The sequence below is a fragment of the Ursus americanus genome, chromosome 5 (genome assembly GCF_024610735.1).
Source record: "Ursus americanus isolate L20-20 chromosome 5, mUrsAme1.1.p, whole genome shotgun sequence".
In the NCBI taxonomy this organism is placed as follows: domain Eukaryota; kingdom Metazoa; phylum Chordata; class Mammalia; order Carnivora; family Ursidae; genus Ursus; species Ursus americanus.
Window position 1 is genome coordinate 13086215 of NC_142131.1, and position 25672 is coordinate 13111886.

The window sequence follows — 25672 nt, forward strand, 5'->3', positions numbered from 1 at the left end:
GGAGCATGGATATTGGCTACCACCATAACAGGGTATGGCAAATACTCAAATGTTGAACATTACTGTTTCAGCATCAGATCATATGACAGCTTTCACTTTTCAAGTTAACTCTTTAGAACAATGTTAAAGGAATTTACTTATGTTGATTTTTATTAGTTTTATACTGCTGTAAAACAAATTAACACAAACTTAGAGCCTTTAAACAACACTCATTTATTGTCCTACACTTCTGTTGTCAGAAGTGTATGCACAGCTTGACTGGTCCTCTACTCAGGAACTCACAAAATTAAAATCAAGGTGTTGTCTGAGCTTCATTCTCATCTGAGCTCAGGGTCCACTTCCAGAATACAGTTTCTTGGGATTGCAGGACTGAGGTCCTGGTTTTCTTGCTGGCTATCAACCAGAGATCAGTCTCAGAAACCAGAGACCACTCTCAGGTCCTTGCACCACAGCCACCTCCATCTCAAACCACCAATGGAGAACTTCTTGAATTGAACCCCTTAAACATTTCAAATCTGTCTGACTTGTCTCTGATTTCTAAACACATATTTAAAGGACTCATATGATTAGGTCTGACCCACCCAGATAATCTCCCTATTTTAAGTTTTATTAACTGCTTGGAATCTTAATTATATCTGCAGAATCCCTTCACAGCAGTACCTGGATTAGTGTTTGAATAATAGGATGAAGGAATATATGTACATCAGCGGCCAGATATTTTAGGGGCCATCTTAGAGTTCTGCCTACCACACTAATATACGTGGTTTTGCTTTTAAAGAAGAGAAGATAAAAGTAGGCTGTAAGGGATGGAGAAGACTTTTGTTTTCTTATCAAATCCATTCGTTTTGTGAAAATACCACAAAAAAAAGAAGGTTGAGGCAAAACAGAAATAGTCTAAAATTTAAAGTAGCATGAAAAATATAAATAGAAGAGTAGAACAAAGAAGAAAGGTCTTTTGGTTCTTATTTTGGCTTTTTGTTTTTATTTTGTTCTGTATTTTAGCAAGTTAAGTGGTCAATCTGGAACTTCAAATCAAAATGTCTTTTAAGAGGAAAAGAAAGTTTATCTTTCAGAAAAAGAGAACTCAATTATAACTAAATTTAGAGCATAGGTCAAGCTCTTTCTATGTTTTCTAAGAAAATAAAGAAAGCAAGCCAAAGATAGCTTCCCTAAAATTCCAAATCAAATATTAGTTTATGGAAGTTCTAATTATTTTGGATATTTTCTGTTTAAAAGCATGTCTTGTTAAATCTCTCAACTCTACAATATATTTTTAAAGAGAGAGAATGAGCAGAATGAACCATTTCTAGTCTCTTAAGAAAGCTGTTCTTAAATTTCTCCTTAGATTAGTGATGTAAAAGTGAAGCATTGCCCTCTAGAGGAACAAGAGCTCTCTAGAGTAGGCAACTATTTCACGATAATGTAATGCTACTACATACACACTGTCCTACTAATTACAGGTTTATGTTCTTCTTTAGAGCATAGAAAAGAAAAAGAAAATAGCTTTGGTATAGGAAGCTCTAAATTTTTTTTTCACAAATTAAGGATTTTTATAAGAGTTTGGTAAACTCTTCAATTTTTGGTACATTAATTTATAAACCTTCAATTAATGAATTTGCCCTGCAGTTGTGCAATAAAGGTTTGCCTTAGAAAATAAAAAGCTTTTGGTTTTTCTTAAAATGTGTCAATTTAAATCCACCAGACTTTTTCCTCAGTTACTCTACAGCAATAGAACCATGTGCACAATACATATGATCTTACATTGAATTATTTAAAAAGTAATTAAACTGACTCGTTTAACAAAATTGACTCCTATAACTTTGCTACCATATTCAAACTTAAGTTTGAAGAAGTTTAAAACTTCTTCAAGAAGAAAGTTTAAAACTTCAGTGGCTGGGTTTGGCAATCCATATCAAGAACTTCCCCATTACCAGAAGGGTTTTAGGCACACTCACACTGTCTCAGGAGTCAAAACCAGAAACGGAAGCAAGTTGTTTAAACATCTGGGTCTTGTTCTTAAATATAATTAAACAGTTTTCAAATTATTTTCTCCAGAATCACAACCAGGAAGAAGATAAAGCACTGCCTCATCAATGCTTCCACCAAAGCAGCCTTTCTCTTGTCTTCCTCTTAGGGTTCCACATATATCTAAATGGTTCTAGACCTTAAAAAGGAAGGAAGGAAGGAAGGAAGGAAGGAAGGAAGGAAGGAAGGAAGGAAGGAAGGAAGGAAGGGAGGAAGGAAGGTATTCAGGTAGCTTGAAAACTGTTGGTCTCCTTAAATTCCCTTTTTACATTGTATAACTCTATTTCCTTTGCCTTTCTCTCTCAAGGGGTGAAAGCAGCAAGGGTCTGGTTGCCTCAGACTAGTTTCTAAAAATGAGAGATCCTAAAGAATACAAGCCCAAGCCTGAAGCAAAGGGATGGAAACAGGGTAGTACATTATATGTTCTTAGCATAGATTCTACACTGTAAAAGACTCTTGCAAAACATACACAACAGAAGAGCATTTTGCAATGGGGGTCTGAGCATACTATATGACACAGATTTCTTTGCGTGATGTGGCATTTTTCTTCCTCAGCGCATACCTATCAGCCATCTCACACTGACTGTCATAATTAGAGATGCACCTACTGCTTCCTGTCTCATTCCAAAATACCATGGTATATTTACAGAACTACAAATGTATCACAAAATAGGAAGATGAGAGGTTTTAATGAACTATTAAGGAAAATTGCAAATAGAAGTTTCTGGTTGGCCTCCTGTTTTTCCACAATCAAAGGATTAAACTACTCTTTAGGATAGGATCTGGAAACCACAATCTTCTTTCATCTTGAGATTCAACCATATTGTAAAATACGCAGTCATTTGTTTTGAATGCAAAGATTCTTTAACCTGTGCATTAAGAACTTTAGGACACAAGCCACTTGTACTCATTTAGTCACAGAATCCAAATTGAAAAATTGAGAGGGAGACAGATCATATGAGACCCTGAACTCTAGGAAACAAATTAAGGATTGCTGGAGGGGAGGTGGGTGAGGGGATGGGGTAATTGGGTGATGGACATTAAGGAGGGCACTTGATGTAATGAGCACTCGGTGTTACATGAAAGTGATGAATCACTAAATTCTACCTCTAAAACTAAAAAAAATAAAAATAAAAATAAAATAAAAAGAATCCAAATTGACCAACCAGGTTTACCACACGATCCTGGCTTATCGTCATCCCCTCTCCACAAGGCAGTTACCACATGTGGTGGCACCACCACAGAAGAAATGAAACTCTTCTTGAATGAGTCTCAGAACGTCTCTTCCACTTCCTTCAGACACTCACAAAGGCTGCTTACTACCCTGAACTTGAAATCAGCAAGCACTTTAGAAGCCCTTCCCAATCCAGTTGAGCCAAATTTCATCACTGCTCACCCTCTGCCTCTCCTATCCTCTCCTACAAACCTACCTGGTAGGCCCTAAATACTTTCTTCCCCTCAACTCAATGACTGCATCTTTGTCTATTGCCAAATAATTTGTTTTCATATAATAGGGTTTATAAAAACTTTTTTACTTAAAATGTCTGATATAACTAAGCAGAAATACATTTAGAAGAGACATAGAACTAGACAATAAGATTCTACACCAGAAGTTTCCACAAAAAAATATTTCAGAGTAGAAATGTTTAAAGTTAATAATCAGTGTTCACAATCTAGTTCACAATCCAAATCCTACCCATGATTTTCTTTCACACAAACTTGGAAGACTTAATGTTATGTTAACGTATCTTTAATAAATCATTTTTATAAGGTAATCATACTTTTTAAAGTTCCCCTAAATATGATCAAATCCTCTATGTCTGCTGACTGTGTGACAGGTAAAATGATGTACACAATGTTCGAAAAATACCTGAAGCTTCCCGGAGAGAAACGAGGCCTGGTACCACCCCTGCTGAGAAACAAAAGTCTCCAAATTATCTATTATTCTTGCACCATTATCATAATAACTCGTCTACTGTGTATTTACTATATGTCACACACTATAAAAGCACTTTTTAATATATTAACCAATCTTAAGGGTATGATTATTATTGGCATTTTACAGACAAAGGAAGAGAAGCACAGACAGGTTAATGATCTGCCTAAATTCACCAGCTAATGAGAGGCAAAGCCAGGATTTAAACCCAGGCAGTCTGGCTGTAAGCCCCAACTACCCTGAAATGCCTCCAAAAAGTCTAGTGAGGAAAAGTGGCATGCTTAGACCTTCAGGATACTGCAGAGATTCCCCCCTCACAGCAAGCTGTCCTAAGAATTTTACACCACCAGGCTAGTGTTCTTGAAATGACAATAAATACTTTGTTTAAAGAAATGAGAAAGAGATACAAGTGAAATGCTATGGTTAGAAATTCTTTGAAGAACAATGTAAAAGAAGAAACATTTGAAAGACATAGATTAAGTGTCTATGAATATTCTTAATATAAGTTTCACAATAGAGAAAAGATTTCTATACTTGGAATTTGATGAAAAACTCTGTCTTTTCAAGGTGATTCCAATTCCTCTGCCCTTGTGACAATGTTTTATGCTCCTAAAGTAAGTTTTATCATTCCTAAAAATTTCTTAAAAATTCAAACAACTGAAAAATTAAGACGGGGGGAAAAAAAAAAGTAAGACAGGGAGCATAAAAAGGTGAAGGAAATTAACCTGGGATAAAAACAGAAAATATCACCCTTAATTAGCAAAACAAAAATCTTACCTTTGGAAATACAAACAGCATATCCATATTAGGAGAAATGGTACACAAATCTGAACCTGCAATATGAAATTCATTTTGCTTATTTGTCTAGAAAAAGGTTATATGTTTCAAGGTGGCATCATACAGTTTGATCAAAAATGGCACATCTGGTACGACACGTGGACAACTAAAATCTACATAAATCAAACTATTTAAATATAAATGTAACTCATCCTTTATGAAAATTTGACTTTGGAAATTCCATTATTCTTAATCTATCAACTATCTGATGGCTTTGGGAGGCTAGAAGTTTAACAATACACGGGCCTCTCTTTAATGAAAAAAAAGTAACAAATACAGAGTTTTATACAAAATTGAACATTTGTTTAGAGTTAGAAAAGAAAGCAAAACAAATCAGAGATTTTAAAAAGCTGAAAAATACAACAAAAACCTCACAGAATTGAGTTAAATAATAGTTTTTATTATCTGACAATTGCCATAAATCATTTTTTTTTCCTTAAAGTTTTTGGGTGATACTCTCTGACCACTTCTTAAAATATCAATTATTTGAAATATCATTTCATATAGATAAAATGCTAATTTACTCTTTCTTCCAGCATGTCAGCTTAGAAAAAAACCCACTCAAGTGAGGGGCCCTAAAGTTTAAGTTTCATTATTCTAGCTGTAAATTCACCTCTGCTTTGCACATACATTGTCAAATGGCTTTGAAATATATATACATTTTATTGAAATAAATAGAAACTGCACATAGCTTATTGGTATGATTTTGATTTGGTATTCCACTTAACTCTTTTTCAAATAAATTTCTTTTTGCCTTAAGAACTCAACTCCAGGGACGCCTGGGTAGCGCAATGGTTAAGCGTCTGCCTTGGGCTCAGGGCGTGATCTCGGTGTTCAGGGATCGGGGATCGAGTCCCACATCGGGCTCCTCCGCTGGGAGCCTGCTTCTTCCTCTCCCACTCCCCTGCTGTGTTCCCTCTCTCACTAGCTGTCTCTCTGTCACATAAATAAATAAAATCTTTAAAAAAAAAAAAACTCCAGATTTAAGTTTTTCATACTAAATCATTTCCATTTCCATTCCAATGGAAATTTTTAAAAAGTTTTTCTTTATCCATTTGAGAAAGAGAGAAAGAGCAGGAGCAGTGGGGAGGAGCAGAGGGAGAGGGAGAAGCAGACTCCCCCCTGAGCCTGATGCAGCGCTTGATCCCAGGACCCGGGAGATCAAGACCTGAGCCAAAGGCAGATCCCCAACCTACTGAGTCACCCAGGTACCACTCCATGAGAATTTTTAAAGCATAATATATTCTGGTCATCGACCTCATATCAGGCCAAATTTTCCAATTCTCACCCTGAAAGGAAAAGCAAGGATGATGTTTTTTATCTTACCCTTTCCTAGAAGTTTTATAGACATTTGAAACAAAAAGGACATAAATTTTTTTTAATTTAAAAAGAAGGAAATAAAAAGGACTAATGAACCATAGCTCTTTTCAATTACTGCAGAAAAAGAAAGGTACATACCGTATACTGTGCTATATTCCAGTAATGGCTATCAGTGAAAATAGATGAGGAAATGTGTCTAGTTTTAACATTTTCTCTAAGCATCAAGGTCCTGATAAGTCTTTCAGTTACATGATGAGTCTAAAGGAAAGTTCATCATCTGTGGTTCCTACACAGAGAAAAAATATTACATGCATGTTTGTTTAGAGTTCTTTAATATGTTATCATCAATTTAATTATAGATGTATGTTATTTGTTTACATTATTTAATTTTACATTATCTATTTTATTTGTATCAGTAACTATAGCTACCAATATTCCCTCTAAATAACTCATCCCCCGTTTTGATTTTGTTTTTATTTTAGCCTTTGAAAAACTGTGTGGTGGTATCTTTTTGAGGTTTTAAAATGCATTTCCCTAATAGACATGAAGTCAGTGTTGATCATCTTTTCATGTGCTTATTTGCTATTTGTATCTCCTTTCTAGTAAAATGTCTCAATGTCTTTTGCCCATATACTAATTGGATTTTTTCTAATGTAAGTTTTGAGAGCTATCTATTTAAATATAAGTCATTTGTTAAATTTGTAATTTGTGGTATTTTCTCCCAGTTTGTAATTGTATTTTAATGTTCTTAACAGGGTCTTTCACAGGGCAGAAGTTTTAAATTCCGATGAGGTCAAATACACCAAAGTTTCCATTATTGTGCTTTTGGTATCATCTACCTATTTTTAACTTTATGTGAAAACTACACATAAATTTATTTAAGGCAGGAAATATGAGATTTAATTATCAATGAAAATGTCACCTGAAATCCTAATTTTTCAGTTTTAATGGAAGACTAAAAGAACCTACCTATATATTCCCAGATGTTTATCAAAGGCATACTTCTCATTCCTCTCAATAGATACCCACCAAAAAGATGAAAAAAAACATTCAAAAGAGAGAAAACAACAGAAGTAAGTGTCACTTGATTAAAGTTCAGGCAATACATTATTTCTATGTAACAGTTAAAATTATGATGTAGCTATTTACCGTCAAATTTGTAATAATATCTAGAATAATTTTACGTCAAGAGGAAAATGATCTGATGTCACTGATAGACAATTAAAGTTTCTCTCAATATTATTTTTAAAATGTTATCAACAAAGACAAGCACAAGTTTTGACTTAGAAATTAAAAGGATATATGAACAAATACGTGAAGGAAATGAAAGTATGAGTAAAAAATATTTAAAACCATTACATTTTATATAATTAGACAAGAAATAAAATTGGAACAAAAAATCCAGTCAAGAAATGGGCAGAAGAAGACATGAACAGACATTTCTCCAAAGAAGGTATATAAATGCCTAACAGACACATGACAAAATGCTCAACATCACTTGGCATCAGGGAAATACAAGTCAAACCACAATGAGATACCATCTCACACAGTCAGAATGGGTAAAATGAGTAACTCAGGAAACAACAGAAGTTGGCAAAGATGTGGAGCAAGGAGAACCCTCTTACACTGCTGGTGGGAATGCAAACTGGTGTACAACAGTACACCAGTACACCAAAAACAGTATGGAGGTTCCTCAAAAAGTTAAAAATGGAACTACTCTACCACCCAGCAATTGTACTACTGGGTATTTATCCAGAGGATACAAACATAGTGATTTGAAGGAGCACATGCCCCCCAATACTTATAGTAGCAATGTCCACAATAACCAAAGTATGGAAAGATCCTAGATATCCATCCATTGACAGATAAATGGGTAAAGAAGATGTGGTATATATATAGGAATATATATATTGGAATATTACTCAGCCATCAAAAAGAATGAAATCCTGCCATTTGCAACAACATGGATGGAACTGGAGGGTATTATGCTAAGCGAAATAAGTCAGTCAGAGAAAGACAAATACCATATGATTTCAATCATATGTGGAATTTAAGAAACAAAATATGAGCATAGGGGAAGGGAAGGAAAAATAAAATAAGGTAAAAACAAAGAGAGAGGCACACCATAAGAGACTCTTAACTATAGGAAACAAACTGAGAGTTGCTGGAGGGGTGGTGGGTGGGGGGCTAGGGTAACTGGGTGATGGGCATTAAGGAGGGCACTTGATGTAATGAGCACTCGGTATTATATGCAACTGATGTAGAATTCAGAATCACTAAATTCTACTCCTGAAACTAATAATACACTACATGTTAACTGAATTGAATTTAAATTTAAAAAGAAGAAATACAATTGGGATTATTCAGTTATATTTCAAGAAAAATGTAAAGGGCAGATACAAGAATGTTAGGTTTTTGTGCATAGGATTCCTCATTACTTTTCCATTTCTACATATTTATTCCACTTAATACTTGATTTTTTAGTTATACTAAGGAAAGTAAATGACTGTAGTATTCATTTATTTACTGTGTGGTTAATGTAATGAATAAAATGTGCCCTGTGTGCACAAAATCAGATTCAAATATTTAATCAGCACTTGCCAAAACTATCTAAAGTTATTTTTCTCTAAAACGGTGCAAGTTGGGTAGGGCTGTTTTTCAAAAATGGAAATTTTGTGTTCATTAGTTTTCATTACTAATGTAATTTTAAATTGCAAGGCTCTAAAGCATCTGGCAACTGGAGCCAAATTTCACAACTCACATTCATCAGTACACAAATATTGACATTATGGTGTCTATCTTATTAGACTTGTGAAATTCTGTTATTCCTGACTTCCAAGGTATCATGATGGGTTTTTTTAAAGTTCTCCTTACATTTTTACTTTTATCATGTAAAAAATCAAATGAGAGTTATACTGTGCTGTCAGAGCAACAAAATAACATAGATTTCTTGGTAAAGATTGTGGATATTATTCCCAGAAAAGCTTCAAATACAAAATAGACCATTCATATTATCCATAACAGCATCTATCTTTTCTCATTTACTATACATTAACATACACAAGATCTGCTCTCTGTGATACCAGTGTTGTTTTCTAATCTAAACACATCCTCATAAAATTCCGCGATACTCATTTTTCTGTAACATTAAGTTCTCAATTTCTTATAATACATGAATTTATCATTTACTATTTTAGTAAATATTCTTTGCAATTATTCAAAGTACTAGGAATGAATGGGCTTTAGAAAGCACACATAATAAAATAGAAAATATCAAAGTAAATCTTTCTGTTAGAAAATAAATCACAAGAACAAATTATTTGCCAGTAAAGCAGTCTAAGATCACCACTTCCTTCTTCCTTATTTCTACTATCTTCACAGAATGTACACAGGCAACAAAGCAAAGACAATCAACATTTCTATTTCACTAATATAATCTTTATTTATTCTCAATAGGGCATGAGATTATAATTCTATTTTGTAAGTGGCTGATCACAAGGATCTCAAGAATGTGGCCAAAGCCTCAAATTAGTCCCCATTTACTCCTCAATAATATCACATACAGAACAGCTCTGCAGGGCCCAAGGTTGATTCAAGTAGAATTGTTATCTTAAAATAAATCTGTTCTGTACTTTTAGGGGAGAAAATCAGAAACTGGATGCTATTCAGGATAAAATAATAAGACAGTTAGAACCCAATGAGTTTCAGTAATGACAGATGATATTTAATGGCTTGAAATACCACAACTACATCTAATACTTCAAGATATTTCACACATTTGTTCATCATTTGCTCTGCAAGACCAGCCTATGAACTTCAAGGTCAAAATATATTATAATTTACAAGTAAGGAAAGTGAAGATCAGAGAATTTTTTAAAGATTTTATTTATTTATTTATTTATTTATTTATTTATTTATTTGAGAGAGAGAGGTGAGGGGAAGGGCAGAGAGGGATAGAGAGAGACGAGCAGACTCTGTGCCTGAGCAGAGCCTGATGCAGGGCTAGATCTCATGATCCAGAGATCATGCTGAAATCAAAGTCAAATGCTTAACCAACTGAGCCACCTATGTTCCCCAAAAGAATTTAAGTAACTTGCTTAAGACCACAGGTCGATAAGTAATAGAAGAAAGGCAGAAGCCAAACTCATTAATGATGCTTTCAGAACTATTTCTAACACTAGTGAATCCATTTCCTTAGATCTAATTTCACAACTTATTTATTTTAAACACATTCTCAATAAACTACACATTATGTGATTACACCATGCTCAAGACCATGCTCAAATCTTCTTTATTGTTTCCTTATCAAAAGAAAGCATTATCTGATGAATTACCTTAAAATTTTTGAAATTCCACTTTTATTAATTCTAACATATTGATTATTTTAAAAGTTTTTATATCTTTTATTGAAGAAATGTATAAAGGGATGCTTTGGTCTTCTATGACTGTCACCAATTGCTATTTTACCACTAACAGTTAAGGCTGATGCTATATGAAATTATAATGTGTTATATGGAAAAGAACTAAAGCTGCTGTTTCAGACCTGAACTAGGAAACTCTGCACACAGGAATGATGAGAAATTTACTTAGGATTTTCCTTTATATTTTGAAACCTAAAGCTAAAGATATATATATTCTTCCAATCTTTAAAAATATACCCAATTAAATAAAGGTTGGTAGTTACTAATAACCTCCTAAAGTAGAAGTATTACATTCTATAGATAATATCTGAATAATATCTGAATTTTTTTAAAAGTATATGTTTTAGAAATAAACTATATTTCGTCATAAGGTTGTTAGTCTATTTGTTAAAGGAATGGAGAAAAATAGAAGATAAAAGAGAATCTAAGAGACTGGAAGAAGAAAGAGGAGGAGGAGGAGAGGACATCCCTTCACTTACTGTTCCACCCTTTATAATCTTATTTCTGCTCACAAGATTGCAGAATATTCTCTGCATCAAATAAAAGAGCATGTGACCCATATACTTTCTCTGTCTCTTAAAACTATCCCTTGGCTTCCAAGATAATTCTCTTCTCACAGCTTTCTTCCCTGATATTTCCTTCCTTTCCATTCACCATCTTAAATGTTCATGTCACCCAGAAAAGATGAAACTATTTATAGGAAACTTAACTGAGTCACAGACAAATCTCAAGACTATTTTAGGAACAAAAATATACGACGACCAACGTACTAAAATTACAGTGGCTGGCATCTAATAAAAAATTACCAGACCAGCAAAAAAGCAGAAAAGCACAAGCCATAAAGCAGAGAAAAATTAATCATCAAAACCAACCCAGAAATGACACAGATAGATTTAAGAAAAAAGGGACCTTAAAAGAGCCACCATCACTATATTCCATATATAAAGAAACTACAGGAAAAATTGAGCATGTTATGTTTAGATGTAAAAGAAATGCCAAGCCCAAATCAAACTTCTCGATGTAAAAACTAAAAATATCTAAAATAAAAAAATATTGGCTAGGACTAATAGCAGATTAGATATCAAAGAAGAAAACATTAGTGAACTTGAAGCCATAACAATAGAAACTAATCAAAGTGAAACCCAAAGAGAAAAAAAAAATGGAAAAAAAAATGAATGGTGTATCAGTAAGCTGTGAGGCAACTTCAAGTAACCCAATACATGTGTAATTAGGGTCTCTAAAGATAAAAGAGAGAGGACAGAAAAAATATTTGAAGAAATAAAGTCTGAAATTTTTCCAAATGTGATGAAAACTATAAACTTCCAGATCGAAGAACTCAACAAACCCCAAGCAAAAGAAACATGAATATACCCAAGCACATCATAATCAAGTTGCTTAGAAACCAATGACAAAGAGACAATTTTTAAAGTATCCAGAGTATAAATTTTTAAAAATAACAATATATTCTCTTGTGATTTTTTTTTCATTTAAAAACAATCTAGATCCATGTTTCTATAGCCTTTCCAATCAGAACAAATATTTTATTTTTAAGCTAGAAGCTAAAATTCAGAAACAGTGCTGGTAATATGGAGGCAAGAGAAGCTCCCATGGCATAAAATCTAAGGACACACTTACCTGACCCTGAAAGGGAGTGCCTCCTTAAACTTTTACCCTGGGAACCTCTCATGCCTCCCCCTAGCTCTGGCATTGCTCTGCAACAACAATCAGAAGAACTCTCAATGAGTTTTAATAACAAATATTACAGCCTCATAAGAAAATATTCCTGGAAATGCACTTGTATCCTAGAATCTATCTTTTCTGATTTATAAGAAACAAGTATAAATTCAGCACTATTTAAGTGTCCACACACTATTGAATCCTCTGAGGAAACAATATAATATAAGATCCTGATTTTAAAAAAGGTCATGCCTAGCAAGGAAAATTACCAAATGAACACTTACCATAAGATATGGTATGTACTAAAGGGAGATATAAACAAGATGCTATAGGGGCACTGGGAAGAGAGGGCCTAAGAAGACTGGGAAGAGCGTTCTGAGAAAAGACTTTCCAGAAAGAACATACCCTCTATGATACGGGATGCAAACTCATCACTACAGATCAAATATAAGAAAAAGTGTCAGTGCATGCACAATGATAATTGGTAACTGACACGACATGTCACTGTGCAAGAACAGGGAGTGGTGGGAAATATGGTAAACTGGAAAATGATCAAAAAGGTGCCCTCACTCTACTCAGCTTATTGTTTCTTTGTGGGAAGCAGGCTTACTGTGCCAGATATTCTAATTTCCCAGAGGTTAGAAATCTGAATTTTTGTATCAAAATACTCAGCTGTTAAACACTTACTTAATTCACACTTTTAAAAAACACCATGCATGTCAAACAAAATATATCTGTAGGCCAGACTCAACATACCAACTGGCTATTTAAATTCTCCACACTATAGTTCTCTCTGATCCCTGCACTAGAAATTTGAGAATTCAGGATCCAAGCATCCAAATTAATACAACTTCTCAAAACCACTGAGATGTTTAATTGTATTCTTTCTTAACCCTTGACTTTCCCAGGTTGGAAAATCCTAATGCAGATGCAAAGAAACCTCATGACCCTTATTTGGGTTTCCCCTTACTATTTCATGTGGTTTTAAGGAACACTAAACTAGAAGTGCTTCCAATCTTAAATTACTCTAAAAGAACAAAGATAAAACACTCTATTAGAATATCTGATCTGAATTGTGTATTGGATGTCAAAGTCCAAATTATCAAAATATTCCAGTTTTAAGATCTACATTCCATTAATAAGAGATTACTTAAAAGTCCTTTTAAAAATCATAGTTTCAAAAGCAAATTAAACTCTGAAAGGATTACACTTAATGCAAACACAAAGAGAAAGAGAAAAGTGGCCGAAGAGATCAGTTATTGAAAAGCGGATTGGAGAATGCCATGGTTTGTCTTCCTGCTATTTATCTTTGATTCATAGGAAAAACAAACAAATATCATAGGGATATTTGTAAAATAAAGAAACACCAAATTATCTTAAAAGTAACTATATCATTTAGTACACTGCAACTTGGGATACTACATTGGATTGAAAAATCAAGAATTTATTAAATTCTTCATTTCATGAGTAATTTTCCCTATTACTCAGAATTCATCTCTATATAAGACTTGGTTAAAATCCAGTACAAATGACAATATTGACCCTGAAAAAGTTTTATGAAGATAAACTAAAAAATTGATGAAAACTAAACATATTCAAAATCAAATTATTAATAAATTACCACAAACAGGTTGAATAGACCATTGTGTGAAAGACCTAAAAATGATCAGCATGTCTGTTCTCAGCTCAACCTGGTGTTTCAGAATTTGATATTTTCAGGGGCGCTTGGGTGGCACAGCAGTTAAGCGTCTGCCTTCGGCTCAGGGCGTGATCCTGGCATTATGGGATCGAGCCCCACATCAGGCTCCTCTGCTATGAGCCTGCTTCTTCCTCTCCCACTCCCCCTGCTTGTGTTCCCTCTCTCGCTGGCTGTCTCTATCTCTGTCAAATAAATAAATAAAATCTTTAAAAAAATTTTTGATATTTTCAGAAACAGATTATAATACAAAAAACCTTGCTCTCATCATAATAGAATAAAAGAAAGCATTGAAAACAAACTATTGCTATCGCTATTGTTTGGACTTTTCCTTATAGATTCAGGGTGTGTGAAGACTCAAGCATGTGAGAAGAAAGGATTCAGGGGATCATCAGACCATATAACCCTGATGAGATCCTTGATAAAACAAAAATTTAACCATATGTTCTAGAAAAACAGAATAAAATCTGGATGATATCAGAATATTTTCTACTTTTAATGATAACTTGGAGTGAGAGGTAGGGATGGGATGGAGTTCTGAATCTTTAGTGATAGATCTGTTTTCCCCAGGAGACTACAAGTTCCTTAAAGGCAGGCACCATGTCTGCTTTTTTCGTTGTGGCATACCTAGCACCTAACACATGGTAGGACACAAGTATTTTAATAAATGAGTAAAATAAGTAAGACTATTGTGTGCTATCTAATAACTATTCTGTAAACTTTACTAAATATTTTATTCAATATGGTCATGGAGTGGGATTTCTGATTAAAGGATATATATATATATATATATATATATATGTATTAAATACTAGTAATAGAGAAGTCTCCTTTCAATTAGTCAACTTTAAAAAAACAAAAACACATGGACTTTGAATTCAAGTTGACTTGAGTTTAATTTCTAATTGAGTTTAATTTCTAAATCTGCCGTTTAGAAGTACTTAACCTCTCTGAGTTTGTTTCCTCATCTGTGAGTAACACTGGGAGTAACACTGTCCACCTCATTAGAGATGGCAAGAGGACAAACAGAAAGTACATGTAAAGTATATGGCATAGGCATTTGGTCCAAAGCAGTAACTACTATCATTTTGAAGAAACAATAATTTTATTAAAATACTAAACCCTAAAATTCATTCCAAACAGAGTTTTTGGTATTTTTTGCTCATTCAGGTCATACTTCAAGATCTTTCAGAGTTCTTATTTGAATGGATAATAAAACAATAACAAAACAACAGGAGAAATGGCAGTTAACGGAGACCCAACTGCTAGAATTGCAGATAATTAAAGATCCTCCTATTACACTGAACTGCCATGCAGCAGGCATCTGCATGACAAGCATATAGAACAGACAAAACTCCCTTAAGAGCCTATATTTTGTGGGAGTTGGGGGAATGGGGACAGGAGACAGAGAGACAATTAATAACAAACATTATACATATGGTATTTCAGCAAGAGATTAATGCTATTAAAATAGAGAGTAAATTATGGGAAGATTGGGAGTACAGGGTGGGTGAGGATGAGAATTACCATTGCAAACTGGGTGGTCAGAATAGGTGTCTGGGAAGAGGACATTAGCTAAAAACTAAAGGAGGCGAGGACCTTGGTTATGTGGGTATTACTCTAAAAATAAATGCATATTCAGTAATTTTCTTAATTTATGTTATTAATTATATAGTTATCCTATTTAATTCTCTAATTATTAATTCTCTTTTTCCTCATGTCAATTTTTTCTTACTCTTTCTTACTTTAAAAATCCATTTCAGGTCATGGGTGTGAAACAATGATCAAAAAGAACATTGTTATTGGGTGAGCACTCAATAACCATTTTTTTAAATAAATACCTTTTAAGAGGAAAATTAAATTAGGATGCTTTAATTTCGGAGATGACCCTTCACTGAATTAAATTATCTTTTAAAAATAATGCATTTAAGGGGGCCTGGGTGGCTCAGTTGGTTAAACATCCGACTCTTGATTTTATTTATTTATTTATTTTATTTATTTTTAAGATTTTATTTATTTATTTGACAGAGAGAGACAGTGAGAGAGGGAACACAAGCAAGGGGAGTGTGAGAGGGAGAAGCAGGCTTCCCACAGAGCAGGGAGCCCATGCGGATCACAACCTGAACCAAAGGCAGACACTTAAGGACTGAGCCACCCAGGCGCTCCCCCACCCCCAACTCTTGGTTTTATCTCAGGTCATGATCTCAGGGTCCTGGGACTGAGCCCCACTCAGCATGGAGTCTGTTTGTCCCTCACTCTCCCCACCTCCACCCCCACCCCGCTCTTGCTCTAAAATAAATAAATAAATAAATACTCTTTAAAAATAATGCATTTCATAGTGTCATCTCTTTAAAATCACTTCAAAATGTGACCTATATTTTTTTTTTAAGATTTTATTTATTCATTTGACAGAGATAGAGACAGCCAGCGAGAGAGGGAACACAAGCAGGGGGAGTGGGAGAGGAAGAAGCAGGCTCCCAGTGGAGGAGCCTGATGTGGGGCTCGATCCCATAACGCTGGGATCAAGCCCTGAGTCGAAGGCAGACGCTTAACGACTGAGCCACCCAGGCACCCCATAAATGTGACCTATATTTTTTAGCATAACAGACAAATATAACTGTCATTCTAAGTGACCAGCAGGTTTGTGGTTCTTGTGGAGCAAGGTAACCATAAACTATCCAAGTTTCCATAGGGAAGCATAATAGAATGAGCTGATAAATAAGATTCCTAAGAATAATTATATGGATTTTTCACAAATCAGATCTCTGTGTGTGCTCCAAAAAAAAGAAGAAACTAAACAACTAGACTAAATAAAATCACTTTAAGAAAAATAGAGAAATGATAAAAATCATACAAGATTAGAACTTAACAGAAAAAAATGAATCATATAATAGAGCTATGAACTTTAACAGTTCTGAAAAATGTTCAAGCTGAATTTTAAAATAAACATTCAAATATATTTTAATATCCTCCCTAGCACATTTCGGTATTTCCCTGAACCAATTTTACGTACATGTAATTTATGTTGTTGTGTCAAACACCTGCATGTTATAAATATATTAGCACAAAAACCTATTTTGAGGATTTTATTAAATCAGAAGTATATACTAGTACGCTTCCATTGAGTTGAAAAAGTTAATACAAGAATTGTTGGCTAGTTATGGTACATAACTGAGCCAGGAAAAACATTCATTTATTTATATACTGTAGCACCTGAAAATGTTTCATTTACACTGTGCCCAGAACCACAAAATTTATCAAATAAATTTCCAGACTCTCCCATCCATGTGAAGGCTACATTTCCAAAGACACTGTAAAATTCACATTAATTTTAAAAATAAAAATTACCCCTACATAATTGTATCTGAAAACCAAAACAAGGAAAAAGAAAAAATAGTATTCTGTAAATGATGAAAAGAATAATATACTAAAGATTTTGTAAAATATGCAGATGTTGGGGAAATCATGATCCTAAGAATATTTTATACAAAAAAAAATTAAGACCGCATATGATAAAGATGAAAAATCAGGGGGCCTGGGCTTAAAACAAGTTATATTATTGTAGCAAACATGTAGGGAAACCTGAAGTCTTCTATTTTTAAATTATTATTTATTTATAATACAATCAACCTTTTAATATAACATGGAAAAATTATGGCATCTAAATATCCAAATCAAGTCAGCCAGCACCCATAAAGATGGAACCTAACTATAAATTCATATCCCTGTATTTCATTGGTTCACAACAAGGGGCGATTCTGCCTCCCACGGACATCTGGCAATGTCTGGAGACATTTCTGGATATCACTACTGGAAATACGGGAGGAAGTGCTACTGGCATCTAGTGGGTACTCAATGCTGCTAAACATCCTCACTGTAGAGGACAGAACCCACATAAAAATTGTATAGTCTAAAATGCCAATAGTGCCCAAGTTGAGACACTGTGCTATTGAAGATAGATGTTTTGTTTAAGACCCCATCCCTGGGTCAGTCAACGATAACCAGGATAGTGGGGTATACTTGAACAAAGGATAGTGATCTCCATAAAGAATCCCTCAGAAAAGAGCAATATATGAGAAGGCAACATGATTGGCCTATACCATACATTAACAAAACACAGAATACCTCCTTTTCCACCTTAATGCAACTGCTTCCAGTACTTCTGTCCCATGTGTCCAGAATCTCTACTTGTTTGCAAGTTAGTATGTTTGAATCCTCCACGTATCTTTTTCACTTTTTACTATGGAAAATCCATACATATTCAAAAGGAATAGTATAACATAGCCATCACCCAACTTTAACAAGTATCAACATTCTGTCATTTTTTAGCATGTCATTTTCCCCTTTGGTTCTACCACTCTTTTGTTGAATGGTTTTACGAGAGTATTTAAATGCAAATCTTACATATCACATTATTTCACCAATTAATATTTCAGTTTCTCTCTTCATGTTTACCCCTGAAGAAAGATATTCAGGACGACCTGGATATGATCAACCTAGAAAGTGGACAGCAATAGAATAAGGTTAATTAGATAAAGTGAAGAGGGAATGGGTGAGACCAGAGCTGACATGAAGTATAAGAAGCCAAAGGCTGCACACCAAAAGATGGAAAAAACAAAGGTATTTATAGCAGCTGTAGTTAGACACAGATCAATTAGTTAGGACCTGCATGCAAAGAATGGCAGCAGTGAGATGTTATCACATGGATGCCAGCAATAAACCACGTGTTTGAATCAGGAATGTTAATAGGTCCCGACGCTCTTGCTAACTCTAACAATCTGCTAGCTACGTGGAGTGCTCTTCTAAGGATTCTGACAATCCAAGGAGGGGGAAAAATCCAAGATGGGTAGGGAATAAACAAGTGATAGCACCTATGTTACCGAGCTGTCATTTCTTCTCTGGGGGCTAAAGTAATAAAACCTGGAGAGGAAACAAAGCTTCCATGTAAAAGGCAGGCATCACCTAAGACTCCAGCGGGGCAGAACAAGGAAATCAAAAATAGCATGCATCATACTGCAGAGCCACATGAAAGGCTGGTCTGCTTTGTTGGCATCCCGCCTATCCGTTACCAAATGATGGCCCTACACTGACAAGTTTGTTCAAAAAATACCAATAACAGGGGCGCCTGGCTGGCTCAGTCGGTGGAGCATGCAATTCTTAATCTTGGGGTTGTGGGTTTGAGCTGTAGGTTGGGTGTAGAGATTACTTAAAACAACAACAACAAAGTTGCTGTATGGCTTGCAAGTGTCCTACGACTACGTCAAAATAAAAGTTAAGAAGCTAAGATTCCCGGTGTGTACTCATGGAAAGGATTTTAAAGCATTGGTTTATATCAAAGATGTCCAACTCATAAACATACAGTCCACAGAAAAGACCATGTACCCTGGCTCCTCTGTTTTCCAGTCTCCAAATAGCAGCCTGCATATTCTTTTCAAAATACAAATATGATTCTGTCACACCTTGTTTAAAACCCTTGGTGTCTCTTACCTTACCGCAGAACACAGTCCAAAATCCTAACACAGTCTGACTTGGCCCTTGCCTACTTCTCCTCCTCCAATGGCACAGCATTCTGCCTCACTCTCCATCCACATTGACCTCCCTTCAGTTCCTCTTTCTCAGATAAAAATCATTGTATATTTATTATGCCCAGGCACTGTGTTAAACACTTTACATTTACATTTAATTTAATTCCCTTACATTTAATTAAAAACCCTACAGGATAGTGCAGTTATCTCCACAAGAGAAGTGCCTTACCACAGAAAAGCCCTTGAACAATTTGTATCTGTTTTATAAGCCACAGGAAGTGAACAAACCTTGTAAATTTTAGGTTCATTTATTCAGAACAAAATGTATTTACTTTTTGTCTGCGTTCCAATGTGTCTTTACCTATCCTATTATACATATACATGCATGTTTTTAAGATTTATTATGTTTTTCTGATTACAAAGGTAATGACATACATTGTACATACTTTTGAAAATGCAGAAAGGGAAAAGAAAAATTTTAAATACCACACAACTCAAAAATGATTACTCCTGTTAAAATTTTGGTATATGTTCTTCCAGGTTACACATTTATTCTAACAAAACTATGAAAATATTATAGAACCTGTGTAACTATTTTTAATGTAACAATTACCTTTCCATGTCCTTAAATATTTTTCTCAAACATGGCTTTGAAATAACTATTTGTGTCTTTTTACTGTGACCGAATTCAAGAACCTTTTGGAAACTGGTAGACTACAAAATGTAAATAAATATTAACTCTCATAGCATAACATTAGTTTAATCTGATTTTTATCACTATTGAAAGGCAAAATAATCTACATTATATTTTAAATTAAAATAAATTGAGGGGTGCCTGGGTGGCTCAGTTGGTTAAGCCTTTGGCTTTGCCTTTAGCTCAGGTCATGATTTCAGAGTCCTGGGATCAAGTCCCACATGGGGCTCTCCACTCAGCAGTGAGTCTACATCTCCCTCTCCCTCTGTGATCACTTCCGCTCTCTCTCAAATAAATTAATAAAATCTTAAAAAAAGATAAAAAAAATTAAAAATATAAATTGAAATATGACACCTGAATTTAAATATATGTTCGAATTATTTAATAGAACAAGAAGTCTGTAATACTCAAATTTTTCAAAAATGGGGATTCATGGGAACAAAAATACATTGTTACAGATTTTAAAATATAATAATTAGTTTGATGAGGGTTGTAAAGACCATTTCTTTTCCATAGCAATAGTAAATAGCCCACAGAATTCAGGGTTAGTCATGTATTTTTTTTTTTGTTTAGTCACATAATTTTTTTTTAAGATTTTATTTATTTGAGATAGAGAGAGAGAGACAGGGATTGAGAGACAGCAGGAGCAGGGGAGCAGAGGGAGAGGGAGAAACAGGCTCCCTGATGAGCAGAGAGCTGGATGCCATGCGGGGCTCCATGCAGGGCTCCATGTGGGACTGGATCCCAGGACCCCAGGATCATGACCTGAGCCAAAGGCAGGCAGTTAACTGACTGAGCCCCCAGATGCCCCAGTCACATATTATTTCTAAGAGGATTCTTTCTGAGGGACTTACCTGATAAAGAAAAAGAGGAAATTCAGAGAATGCAAATTATAGTAATATTTAAAACTTTATTTGAAAAAAGCTTATATTTACAGAAATATTATAAAGGGACAGCTTCCTTTAACCTCCCAATCTTAACATCTTACATAAACATGATAAACTTATCAAAACTAGGAAGTCAAATGGGGGCAACACTAACTAAAATTCAGATTTCAGTGTTTTTTTTTTGAGTAATGCTCTTTTTTAGTTCCAGGATCCAAACCAGGATATCAAGATAGTCTTGACGTCTACTTAGTCTCCTCCAATATCTGTGAATTCCTTAGTCTTTCTTTGTTTTTCATGACTTTGACACTTTTGTAAGGTACTAGTACAGTATTTTGTAGAATGTTCCTCAATTTGGGCTTGCTTGCTTTTTTTTCTCATGACGATACCAGGGTTAGGAATTTTTGTGACTACTATAGAGGTTATCATCACATGATATCACAAGGTATATGATATCAACATTACTTATCTGTTGATGGTAAACTTAATCATTTGATTAAAGTAATGGCAGCCAGTTTTTTAATGATAAAATTACTATTTTTCCCTTTCTACTCTATTTATGAGAAGTAAGTCCCTAAAATCCTGATCACCCTGAAGGGGGGAGAATTAAACTCAACCTCAGAGAGAGAAGTATCAAAGCATTTGTACACATATGTTAAGTCATCAGAATAATTAATAAATATTTGGAAAGAGACACTTTCAGGCTATGCAAATATCCTGTTTCTCCTAATAGTGTTGCCCCCTAATTTTAGCATTCATCAGTACTGATTCATTCATGAATCATTACTGTGCTGTGCTATGATTTTCTATGTCCCTCATTATTTTTACATTTATAATTTGGGAATTCTTTGGTAAAAAAATATTTGTGTTTTGTCCTTCATTCATTTATTTATTCAATTATTTATTTGAATCAGTATTTACTCACAAATATCTATTTTATTCTTTGGGATATAATTTAATACTATTGCTATTTATTTTATTGCTCAAATTATTCCATCTTTGACCATTGGTTCTTTCAGGTTGGCTCCTGCATCCTCAAAGCAGAGAAATTTTTATTTTATTTTTTTTTGGATGTCAAGGAAGAGGACAGGATGGGTACACAGCAACACTCCCACAGGGTCAGGTGGAAATTATACCGCTGCCTCATCTCACACACAAGAGCTAGATGTATTTGGCTTGGTCACAGAACCCAGGGCCTAGGAACAGCCAGGCTAAATGTCAACTGGTCCTTACAGGTCCTTAGAACAAGAGGGCATGAAGGGATCAGGTGGGTTGGTAAGTGCCCTACACCATGGACTGTGCTGTGAATGACAAAGCTGAGTAATTTTAAGTGTACAGTTCAGTGCCTTTTAGTATATTCTCAAAGTTGTACAATGGTCACCTCTACGTAATTCCAGAACATTTCACCATCCCTAAAAGAAACATGCGGTTCTTTCTTCTGACACTTCTGACACCAACTATGTAGAGTTTTTTTCACACCAACAAATTCTCCAACACCAAGTGGGTGTCCAACAGATCCCACAGGTGATGAGCTCAGTCCCACAAGACTGTGTCTACTTCAGATGCTGGGTGCAAATGGGGTGCTCAGGCTATCCACACTTCTGCCTAGCCAACTACAAATTCAGAAGTTTCCACAACTTACTGTGTTCAATAATTCACTAAAATGGCTCACAGAACTCAATAAACCACTTTACTTATATTTTCTGGTTTATTATAAAGGGTACAACTCAGGAACAGCCAAATGGAACACACAGAACAAGGTATGGGGAAGAGGGCTAGCACAAAGCTTCCATGTACTCTAAGGGATGCCACATTCCCAGTACATCAATGTGTTTACCAACCCAGAAACTCTCAAAACTCTATATTTAGTGATTTTTAATTGAGATTTCATATTGTAGGCGGTGCTGATTAAATCATTGGCCATTGCTGACTGAATTCAATCTCTAGCCCCTCTCCTTTCCCTGGAAATTCAGTGGGTGAGGCTGAAAGTTCTAACCCTCTGGCAACCAACTCCCATCCTAAAGCCATCTAGGATTCCCACAGGAATCATTTCATTACCATACAAAAGGCAGTGTCAAAATAAAATAAAATGGAGACCAGGTTTAAAGATTCCCTCAGGCAGCAGACAAAACCATGCAAGCAAAACTTAATCTAGCTTATTTCATGAATGTAAACAAAATTTAATTTAGATTATTTCTTGTAAATGCCTCAGAAAATCATAAATAAAACTTAAGTCATCTTCCTAAAATAGTATAACATAATCACTTTTAACCAATCCCTGCCATCTGGAAATCTCCATTGTAATAACCAATTATTGTAAAGGTTAAACAACTTCCTCATTTTCACTTTATAAGCCATCCTGTAAAGTCATGCCTCTGAGCTTCAAACCACTTTTGAGTTTGATGTCTCCCTGTTTACAATGAGTTTGTTTCTCACCCAATATTATATTCACATCAAGTAAGGCTCTGAATTTTCTTTTAATAAGAGTAAATTCCAAGACTTTCAGGAGTTCTCTGCTACAAAATGCAGGACAAACACCAAATATTTATATTTTATTATACCACAAAACCCCATATCAATTAGAAGTCATTCCATATTCCCCCTCCTCTGGCAACCACTAATCTACATTTTGTTTACATGGATTTGCATATTTTGGACATTTCTGGCAGAAGGAATAATGCAATATGTACCCTAGTATATCTGCTTCTTTCATTTAGTATAATGTTTTCAAGATTCATCCATTTTATAGCACAATCAGTACTTCATTCCTTTCTCTGGCAAAAAATTCTTCCATAGTATGGATATAACGCATTTTGTTTATTCAGTCGTCAGTTGAGGAACATTTGGATTGTGTCCATGTTTGGCTATTATAAGAAATGCTACTATGAATGTTAGTGTAAAGTTGTGATGAAATCCAATTTATGTATCTTCTTCCTTTACACTTGTGCTTTTAGTGTCAACACTAGGAAACAATTACCTAATCCAAGGTCTCAAAGGTTTATGTCTATGCTTTCCTCTAACAATTTCATAGTTTGAGCTCCTACATTCAGGTTTTCAAAACATTTTGAGTTAAATTTTTGCATATAATGTGAGGTAAGGTTCCAACTTCATGTTTATGCATATAGATATCTAGTTGTCCCAGAACATTTCTGGACTCTCATTGATCTGTATGTCAATCTTCATATAGTCTCACACAGTTTTGAGTACTATTACTTTGAGGTAAATTTTGAAATTAAGAAGTGTCTCTGCTCTAACTTTGTTCTTTTTCAACATTGTTTCACTACTCTGGCTCCCTTTTCTTTCCATATGAATTTAAGGACCATCCTATCAATTCTAGCAAAAAAGGCATTTTTATTTTAAAAGGGATTACATCACTCTCTTGATCAATTTAGAAAGGATTTCCATCTTAACAACATTAAGTCTTCCAATTCCTGTATTTCTATTTATTTAGGTCTTTTTAAAATTTTTTCAATAATGTTTTTTAGTTTTCAGTGTATAAGTCTCACACTTCTTTCATTAAATTTATTTCTAAGCATTTTCTTTTTTATGTTATAATAAATAAAACTGCCTTAATTTCATTTTTAGATTATTTATTGCTAAGTGAACAGATACAGAATAGAGTTTTACATACTGATCAGGTATACTGCAGCCTTGCTGAACTCATTTACTCTGATCATTTGTATGTGTGTGCATTCCTGAGGATTTTCTATATACAACATCATGTCATCTGTGAATACAGGTAGTTTTACTTCTTCCTTTCCAATCTGGATGACTTGTATTTCTTCTTATCTAACTGTCCTAGCTTGTTCCTTCAGTACAGTGGTGAATAGAAATGATTAGAGTGAATATTGCTATCTTGTTCCTAATCTTAGGAGTAAAATTATCAGTCTCTCACAATTAAGTAAAATGTTAACCTTGTATTTTTCATAGATGCCCTTTATAAAGTTGAAGACATTTCCTGTATTTCTTGTATGTTGAGTATTTTTATCATGAAAAGGTGCTCAGTTTTCTTCAAATGCTTTTTCTGTATCTTCTGAGGTGATCACAGGTTTTTATGCTTATTTTATTAATATGGTCTATTATATTGATTGGTTTTTGTATGTTGAATCAGCCTTGTATTCCTGGAATAAACCCCCTTAATCACAGTGTATAATCCTTTTTATATGTTTGCTGAATTCATGTTGAGGAGGAATTTGGGGCTTCACATTCACAAAGATATCAGTCTGTAGTTTTCTTACAATATCTTTATCTTGCAAGATCTTTATGTTGGTGTCAGAGTAATACTGGTTTCATAAAATGATTCAGAAAGTTTTTCCTCCTCTTCTACCTTTTGTAAAAGAAGAGTAAATTAAAAAAAAAAAAAAAAAGAAAAGCTTTACAAGATTTTACATAAATCTACTGGGCAAAATATATTATTTACAGCCTTTATAAATTAGGCAGCCAGTAGTACAAAAGAGAAACATATCAGGGAAGCTTTGGGGCTCTTTCTGTACCATAGTGCAGTGGGGAAGAGCTCCAGTAGAAAGTACTGGCCTCACTGAGCTGACAAGGCAAAGATTAGACGTTGAGGTATTGAAGCAACTGGAATTTATGGGGCAGGATCCATGGAGGACAGAGTTGTGATGAGGGGGTTACACAAAAGTATTAATAGGAGTTT

General features: G+C 34.5%; 1 protein-coding gene and 1 pseudogene across 1 annotated transcript in view; one reads left to right on the plus strand and one right to left on the minus strand.

The window, feature by feature from the left end:
- RGMB (repulsive guidance molecule BMP co-receptor b) overlaps positions 1-25672 on the minus strand; it is a 1123009-nt gene that overhangs the window by 1089588 nt on the left and 7749 nt on the right. The window contains exons 2-3 of the mRNA XM_087861962.1: positions 6257-6404; positions 4739-4794 (exon numbers count right to left, since the gene is read on the minus strand). The gene's annotated coding sequence lies outside the window, so the exon portion shown is untranslated. The remainder of the gene's footprint in view (positions 1-4738; positions 4795-6256; positions 6405-25672) is intronic.
- LOC123799309 (cytochrome b5 pseudogene) overlaps positions 1-25672 on the plus strand; it is a 97400-nt pseudogene that overhangs the window by 63896 nt on the left and 7832 nt on the right.